The 9,015-nt window shown below is 46.5% G+C and overlaps 1 protein-coding gene across 18 annotated transcripts in view; it reads left to right on the top strand.

Moving 5' to 3' along the window:
• The first annotated feature begins 25 nt into the window (after positions 1 to 25).
• The window catches only part of CLASP1 (cytoplasmic linker associated protein 1), a 173,396-nt gene continuing 164,406 nt past the window's right edge, over positions 26 to 9,015 (top strand). For all 18 annotated transcript variants that reach the window (XM_032692563.1, XM_032692562.1, XM_032692559.1 and 15 more), the window contains exon 1: positions 26 to 148. The gene's annotated coding sequence lies outside the window, so the exon portion shown is untranslated. The remainder of the gene's footprint in view (positions 149 to 9,015) is intronic.

Raw genomic sequence — 9,015 nt, 5'->3', positions numbered from 1 at the left:
CCCCCCATTCTTCCCGTGGCGAACGGGGCGCGCGCGCGGCCATGGAGCGGAGCGGGCGCCGCCGCCGCCGGCTCTGAGCGGAGGGAGCGACAGCGGGAGCGACGGACGGCGACAGCGGGACAGCCTCCGCCCGGCCCGCGCCCCGCAGGTACCGCCGCGCCCGCGTCGCGCCGGCCCGCGGGGGGAAGCGCGGCCGCGGGCGCTTTGTGTGCGGTGCCGCCGCCGGGTGACCGCGGGATGCGCGGGGCGGGGCCGGCCCGCCCGCGGCACCGTGCGGGAGCAGCGCGGGGCCGGCTCTCCCGGCGAGGGCAGGGCAGGGCGGTCCGGCGGGACCGGCGGTGCGGGGGCTGCCGGGCCTGGCGCGGGGCCGCCCCTCGGCCCCCCCGCCCCGGGGCCGCCCAGCACCGGCAGGGCCGGGGGTCTCCGGGGAGGGTCCCTCGGGAACAGACAGCTGGGCGAGGGGAGGGAGGCGCGGCCGTGCTGATCTCGCCGAGCGGCGCCGGGCTCTGCCGACGCTTGGGGCTGCTGTGCCTCCAGCAGCATCCTGTGGGTTGGGTGGGCTCGGCCCTGGAGCTTGGCCCCTTTGTGCACGTGCCGTGCTCTGCTTCGTTCATTTCTGGGAGCGTTTCTAATGGGAGTTGGGCGAGGACTGTGAGTTTGTGCCTGTGCGAAGAGGTGGCTTCATCGTTAGGCAGATCCTGCAGAAACGCTTCAGAGAGCTATTCGGTCTGAGTAAATACAATGTTATGCATGTTACAGGCCTGTGTGGGCTCTGATTAAGGTATTCTTAATGTTATATGTCTAAAGATATCTGTGAGGAAGGGAAGGCTGCTCCCTTCCCCAACCCCTTGCACAGCCGCTTGAGAAGGGTGTGGGAAACTGAGGTAGGATGACAAGCTCGGGGTTGTATGGGAAGCCTGTGCTGGAGTAGCGCAGAGGCTTTCCAGATGTGAGGGTTGTTCTGAGTACTGGATTCTCTGTCCCTTATGGACTTATTTCATGAGTCAGTGTTTAGTAGAGGAGACAAAGGTTAAGTAGATAAAGCAGGGATGTGGTCTCCAGCCCAGTACTTGTGCCAGCATCAGAGGCAAATTTGTCATAGCCCAGTTTGCTGCTGAGCACTGCAGCTCGTTTCTCTGCATCTTTTGAGCAGTTGTATCTCTGTCGCATGCTCCTCTTGGTGCCACCTGAGTGCTGTTGAAGACAAACCAAACTATTTTCACTTCATACCTAGAGACACAGGTCCACCATTTAGCTCAGCAGTGCTCAGATTAGTTCTTGGGAAGGTGTTGGAAGTGCAGGTGTTAGCTTCTGTCTGGGATTCTGAATCGGGTTTAAGAGGTTTGCAGCTGTAGAGGGGATATGTTTGAGAACTCGCAATAGAGGTGAGCTTTCTCTAGAGCAAAGGACTACACTCAAGTGCAGGATAGAACTGCAGTACTGTCATATTCAGGGTCTTCCTTATCATGGCAACATTGCTCACTGTGTGGAACAAGCCTTTGTTCTGCGGTCCTGGGCTTGGCAAAGTCCAGCCTTTGCTTGTTTTCTCTGTTGAACCCTGTCAATGGGACTGAAGCCTGGAAGTTACGAGAGGGACAGAGGAATGACGTGTCACCATGGGTGATCCTCTCTGTGTTTCTTAATTTTTAATTACTGCTTAATTTTTTTTTTTAAATTGCTGCCAGCAGGTTTGTGTTTTTTCTTGCACTGATGCCTGCAACATTGCTGTGAAGTCCTTAGAATTGATCAAACAGCTTCAAAAGTTTCTCTTTCAAGAAGAAAAATGCCATGAAGTTATACACTTTGGCCTTGCTTCACTTGGCTGATAACATGAAGTGTTAAAAGTGAGAGAGCAGCATGCTTGGGAGATGGATGTGTTTCTCTAGTTCACGTGACATTCCCTAGAAGGACAATTGCAGAGAATGCCTACGAGAGAATGAGCTGGTCCTCCAGTCAGCTTTGAAGTTCTGTAGGAATGTTAAATTTATGCTACAACTTAAGTGTTAAGAAAATTGTATATTTAAACAGCAAAACTCAAATGATTTATCTGTTTCTCCTATGTGTTAGTCAGTCTTTCTCTCTCCGTCGGGCAGTTTGTTCAGGGCTGTTGGTTATTAGAGGATGAGAGCTGACAGCAAGTCTGGCCACTTGTGTAATGATTTACAACATTACAGTGGAGGATGAGGACAAGATCTCCTCAACAACCTTTGTGTCGAGGCAGGTCAGAAGAAGTTTCAAGAGACTGGGTGAAATGTTCAGATGGATAAAGTAGTGACTTTCCCTGCATGTACCTTTCCACTTCAGTGTTCCTGCAGGTTTTTGTGAGAGGTGGCTTTGAAGTGTGTGGACTGCCATTACAGGTCCCTTCTGGCCTCAGATGACTTTGGATCAGTCTCATGTGTCACCCTGAGCCTCTCATTATCTCGGGCCTTGCCTAGTCTAGGGATGGAAATGTTGTTGCTGTGCCTCTGGATTGGGCTTGCTGCTGTTAACGCCTCCTTGGCTGGCAGTTGTGATTGAAGCTTCCTCCTGGATTCTGACAGTGCCAGCACACCTTCCAGCAGCCTTTGCCAGTGCATAAGAGAAAATGCTGGCAAGTGTATAAAGGTCCCTCACCTGAATGAATAAAATAGACTGTTCTTGTCTATTAATTTCTTCAGACTGTGACTTTACTAAATTATAAGCAGTCTGACTGAGGGAAGAAGGTGTTTGCTTCTTTCCTTGATAAAGGGTTGGTGTTGTGTCAGTGTTGTGCAGAACAGCATTAGCTTTACCCCAGTGTTTAATGGCATCCATTTCGTGTTGCTCTTTGCTCAGTTGCTTCATTTTCATCACCCTGTACAGTGTTGAAGTTTGCATTATGTGTTTCTTTCAAGCTCACTCAGTGCTTTGGATATTGTCCAATGGACCAACCTGTTACCAGTTCTCAAAGCTGTCTGAAAGCCTGATGTGAGCTAGTTATGAGCTTTGCACAGTGGGATACGGAGGAGCTAAACAGATATACATTCTTTGGCATTCTGCACTGCACTGGTGTCTGGCTCTGTCACACATGTGAGAGCTCACTTTCTCCTCTCTTTGGCAGCACTAGCATTCTTACACCAAAAACCCAAGTAAACTGCGTGGAGTTGTAACTGTTAAACTTACAGGAGGGCAACAAATGGATTTTGTGGTGTGAGAGGCTGCCGGTGCTCCCCAAGAGATTTGATCTCAGCTCATGTGTTTGAGTTCACCTGGTTTCCTATTCTGTTCCTTAACCAAATCACTGCATGTCTGGCTCTTCAAGGAGGGAGATGTCCATTCTGCATCTAAAAACAAGGATACCAAATAGGAGCCGCAAAATTAATTCTTAGAAGAGCGTCATCATCATTAGTTTATTGGAAGGGAATGGGCAGATTTAAAATCCTCTAATTTGTTTCCACCACCAGCGAGTTACTAGACTGAACAGCCTAACCAGGCCAGTCCCTGGTGCAGTGTGTCTGATCTTCAGGTTTAAGCTATGGCCCTTTATTTTCACTTTGGTTGTAGATGCTTTAGGTTCCAAGGTATTTCAGAAAGCCAAATTGAACCAATAATGATTTGAGGCAAAGTTCTGATCAAAACAGGGTCAGATTCTGACCTATGTTTCAAAGTGATGCTGAGCAGAAGGGAGGAATTGCAGGTGTGTGTCTCTGCCTGTTACGTGCAGATGGTTTTATTGCCCAGAAGTCTCTTCACTGCCACTAGAGGTTCAGCGCAATTCATGATATTTTCAAACAAAAACCCCTTCTGCTCCTCCTTGTCCTGTGCTCCCTCCACCGGTTTTGTAAATCTGGAAGCGTTGTTGTGGCTTTCTGCACTCTCTTGCAACTTGTGTTGAGGGATTTCTTTGGCCGTCCACTTACGGGTGGTTGTAAATGCCAGGCTGAATAGAATCTGATTCTGCCTGAATGTAGAGTGTAACCCTCCTTCCCCTCCCTGGAGCTGAACTGGTTCTGGGTTCTGTTTTCTGCTGGCCCCTGTCAGCACTTGAAATCCTGCTGCTGCTGAGAGTTCTCCTCTCCTTGCCCAAGAGTTTCCATGGCAGCCCTGCAGAACAGGGGTAGGCAAAGACCCCTATTTTGCCATGCAAACAAATTTGAGTCATGGAAGAGAGATGGGCATTAGCTGGGAAGCCTGAAGAGAGACAAAGAAAATAAACTTTTTCCAGAACTGTTGACTTGCAAACTGCTGCTGTTGTGTCCCACAGCTAGTGTCCCTTGAGGGCTTGCACCCAGGGTATGATCTTGTGTATTATTTTGCCATTCCAACCTGTCATTTCACTGTTAGCACTTGTCTCTCAAGTACTTCCTTCCGGGGTAATTCTGGCTTGGACTTGTATGTGAAAACTTCTGTGTCACCAGGCAGTTATATATCTGTAGGGAAAACAAGGTCCTGGAGGATTGGAGTAGAGAATTTATATTGAACTCACTGCTCTCTTTAAAATTCATTTATCCTGATCTTTACCAGCATGTGGTGGTATCGTTTTTTGTTTCCCCAAGGTGTTATCTCGCCCTCAGTTCCCACTGCACACTTGCTTTGCAGTGGCTCTGGAGAAGGTGCTGAATTTCTACTCTATTCCTGCCTGTAAAATAGGAGCTTCTTGGTATTCTACCACTTTTCTCTTCAACTGATGTACAGGAAGAGATGCTTTCTATCTCAGGACTGGCTAAATTAGTGATCTTAGCCCAAGGAACTTCATCGATTGCAATGCAAACAGAGATTACAAGATTCAGATGCGAGCTGTGAAGCTCCTTGTTCTGCTGGCAGACTTGCAAGTGATGGGTCACTCTGCTCTAGTTCTCAGCAGTGTTCTACTTCCAAACCTTGCTAAGCATTTTACCCACAGGAGGTTACAAGTGAAAGTCTCTTTTTTCCTTTCCTTCCCATATTTTCCCAGATGAGCCAATATTGCTCCTGGATTGTGGAGGAGAGGGTTAGGATGTCACTCTGGAAAATTTTGTCCTGCACTCCTAGTTGCAGTAAAAGGGGAGCTGGATGCTTTTTCCATTCTTGTGGAATGCATCACTACAGCCCCTCAGGGAACCTTGTGTGCTCTTGGCTCGGACACCTTGCAGAGCCGAGCTGGAAGTTGAAAGCTGTAGAGAGCCAGTGCTGTGTAATTTGTGGGCCAGGGACCCTCAGTGTCGGAGCTACAGTCTGTAGGCTCTAAGATTAGATCTCTAGAGTGAGGGAGAGGTAGGATATTTTTGTACATATAAACCCAAAACTTGAGCACTATAACAGAATCAAGTCTCATGATGATAGTTGTGTGTGTGTTGCCCCACTGCCACTGGTCCATTGCCCCTAATTAATTGCTTTAGTATGTTATCTTGGAACCCTGAACTGAGGTGCCTGCAAGAGGGAGTCCACACAGAGCAGCTCCTGACATTACAGGATTTTGAGCTCATTTCAGCACTCAAACTGTTAAAAAGGAAGAAGCCCTTGAAAGGTCATTCTAGACTTGTCCTTGGTCTCAGACAAAGTTAATACAACCCCTCTCTGAAATTAGTTTGGTTTTAAGGAAACAAAAGATGCTAAAACACATCTAATTTTCTCCCCTTACTCTGGAAGGGTCATTCCTACTCTGCAAAGTGGTTTCATTAGTATAGGGTATTGGAGTCACATTGAGGTGACCTGCAAGCCATTTTGATTTACTGCAGCTTCATTACTGAGGAGATTTTTTTTTGAAGATTATTACCTTTCTGAAATTGGTATCTCTGTGTGAGGTGTTCAGTTACTGAGGCAGCAATGTAAACTTTTAGTGGAGGCATAAGAATTCCAGTTATCTGAAGCTTATCTCTCATCTTACCCAGGGTAGGTAATGCAACTTTCACAGCTAGCATCTGGCCAAGAAGGATTGTGTGGGGGCTAGAAGGCCACAGTTAGCTTAAGCCCTGGAAATCTTTCAGCTGTCATTCTGAAAATCTGCCTCAGTTTTCCTGATGGCAGTGGAGTTGTAGCTTGGTTACTGTCTGTACTTGTGCACATGAACCATTTAATAGACTCCAGGCAAGTTTGAAGACCAGCTAGTATTTAGCAGAGTCCTAGCAAGGCTTCAGCCAGACATGGCTCTTCTGAGGATGAACTTCCTGCAGCAGTAGAGAGTTTTGCAAACAATGCCTTGGTGTGGCAGATACTGTGGGAAGAGAAAGAAACCCTCCTTTCAAGACCTTCCTAAAAAGAAATTGCATTCACATAGGCAGTGCTTTGCTTATCAGCAAGGTTGTGCTGCGAAGTTGTGGTACTTTGAGGACAGTTAAAGTTACTGTGGAAGGAGTCTCTGCATCAAGTGCCTGCAGAGACACTTGGTACATCGAGATAAGCAAGGGGCTGTCCCGCCAGCTAATTAGGAAAGCATGAGTTGTCAGTCTGGAAATCTAAGATACCATCTTTGCATTAGGGGGAGGCTCAAATACAAGGCAACACTAATTACTGATTTAAAACAATCACAGTGGTTGTGCAATATTCCCTGGTACTAAAGAAACATTATTACCTATTTATGGGGACAGGTGAACAATGGGGAGGGCCCAGCTGTCAGTTGGTCGGTGGGTGTTTCCTGCAAACTCCCTTCCTCCACATGGTTGCTCTCTTCAAGTAGGACACTTGATGTGGTACTTGTCACTTGGTTCTCTCAAAGGGTTTGAACAAATAAGAATACTTTGAGCTTGGAAATTGTCAATATAGCTGCTTTGTTCACTGCTACTTGCACACTGAGGGGAGAGTAGGTTTGATTGAGTGCTTGGTGATTGTCATACTTTGTAAATCCCTGACACCAAATCCCCTCTGGGCAGGAGATAGCTGTGCCGGTTGAAGCAAAAATAGAGGAGTATAGAGAGGGCTCAGAGCTTCCATCCTTCCTGCAGAGCTGCAGTTTGACACTTCCTTGCTGATGAGATTTCCTCTTAGTCTTTGCAGCATATGATTTCCAGGTGCTGTTCTGATAGCTCTGAACTTCTTGCCCAAGGGGGCTTGGGTAGCAAACGCATTAGTTATGTATTTATACTGCCCACCTGTCAGTAGTGGTGAGCTACTGCAGCTTTGATGCCTGGTAGTTTTTATACTTGAAAAAAACCTGCTGCAGTTGGCTAGGGTGGAGATCTCTTGGAGGAGAAGAGTTCTTTGTTGTGGAAAGTCAAGGTTCAAGGAAATATCTGTCTAATATACCTTGAACTAATTTTAAAGTGAAGTGACTATGCAATTAGGTCCTGAGACCCGTGAAAAAGAAGGCTTGTTGGTACAATTGTGTTGCCGTGTTATTTCAAAAGCTGCCGGGCCACAGCTAACCACGTACACACACAAAAAAAGACACCAAAGAAGTGTGGTCACGTTTAGAAGTTGTTTACAAATTAAGCTTACTGGCTGGAAGAGAGATCCCTTCAGGAAGATGACTAGAAAGGGCTGGTTATTGTGTGGCACTGGCTCTTGTCTTCAGTGAGTGGCAGCAAGAGGCTTGTCTCTGCAGGCTTGTGTCTGGAGCAGTCACGTTAGAGCAGTTGTCTGGGGAGGTTATGGACTGCACCGACTTTTTGGCACATGAAGATGACAGCAAAACATGACAGAGATGATAACCTGATGACTAGAGCAGAAGAGAGTGGGCTATCATTTTAAAGTCAAACAGCTGTATTGGAAGAGCTCCCCAGTACAGGCAACCCCCCAGGAGAGTAGTATTGCATTTTTTATGTGCTTCAGGTTTTCTTCCTTATTGCAAGAGGAAGAAGATTTAAAATTTCCTGTGAAGTTACCCTAAGATAAAGTCTTCCTTGAGAATTGCAAATAATGCACTTTCACTTAGTCTGGGCTAAGGGGCGTTTCTCCTAGGTGCTGAAAAATGTTCATTGGCTTATGTATCCAGTTTAATGTTGCCACAGCATCTTAGGTAACAAGTATTTCGTTATTACTATTTGAATTGACTTATTTTAAGCGTTGAGCCAGTTGCTTTGCTGTGAATTGTACCAGCTTTTATGGTGTTATGAAGGTAGTATCTGAGCTGAGTAACTTTGGGCTGTTCAGTCTTTACCAGCTCTCTCCTTTAAATTCATCATTTTGAGCTCCAATGTGGTATTAAACCTCTCTGTAGTGGCTTTCTACTGGATAGCTCTTGATGGAAAGTTCGTGCCAGAGGCTTTGACTAAGCACATAATTTTGATGTCTTATTAGTGAAACAGGGAACTTCTTTTGCAGTGACAGAGTTGGGATGGGAGAACAGGTTTTTTTCTCTTATTTTGTCTATGTATGGACATTGTTAGATGTAGCCTTGCCTGTTCCTTCAAGTGTAAACTGCAAGTCTAGGAGGAGGATTGGAGAAAACCCTTGCTCTGGAGCTTATATTTGCAACCCTTCTCAAAACTTGGAGGAGCTCCAAACACAGGACCTGTGCCACTGAGTTATTAGTTTTGAGTTCTGCATGTCTGTTCTTCAGTGGGAAGTTTGTATCTTGTAACATGGCTTATCTGAAAAGTGCAGGAACAGAAATGGACCACTGGGGCTCAGGTTGTGGCTTTGTGTTTTTTCAAAGCTCATTGTGTGGGAAGCATTTGCCCAGTTGGTTTCAAACTTGATGGGATGTAGCAGCCATATGCTTCCTTGCCTGGGAGGTTAATTTTTTTGTCAGTTTGGCCCTTGTTTTTCTCAGGTGGTATTTTTTCCACTTCCTTCTGTGAGGAAGAGGGGGAGTCAACAGACTTCCTAGCTTTTTTTTTTTTTCTTTTTTAGGTAAAAAATTGCCATTTAAAAACCTGTTGGCTGGTAGATGCACGCTAGCTTCAGCCTTTCCTCTTGGCTTACTATTACTGTTTTCCCCGGGATTCAGAGGTGTTTCTGACTCTTTTCCCACGTGTGCGTTTAATAGTGGTGCCATAATGTATAGTGGATCTTCTTTAGACTACAGTGCTCAAGGTTGTGACACAAATCTGTTCTGCTATAGTGCATCATGATTTTTATCCTATGTCCTCCTTCATGTGTTTAAAAATCCAGAACTTGGAGAGAAACTTGTTTACA

This window comes from Chiroxiphia lanceolata, chromosome 7 (genome assembly GCF_009829145.1).
Source record: "Chiroxiphia lanceolata isolate bChiLan1 chromosome 7, bChiLan1.pri, whole genome shotgun sequence".
NCBI lineage: Eukaryota > Metazoa > Chordata > Aves > Passeriformes > Pipridae > Chiroxiphia > Chiroxiphia lanceolata.
The sequence above is the reverse complement of the archived record's forward strand: the minus strand, read 5'-3'. Positions and strand labels throughout refer to the sequence as shown.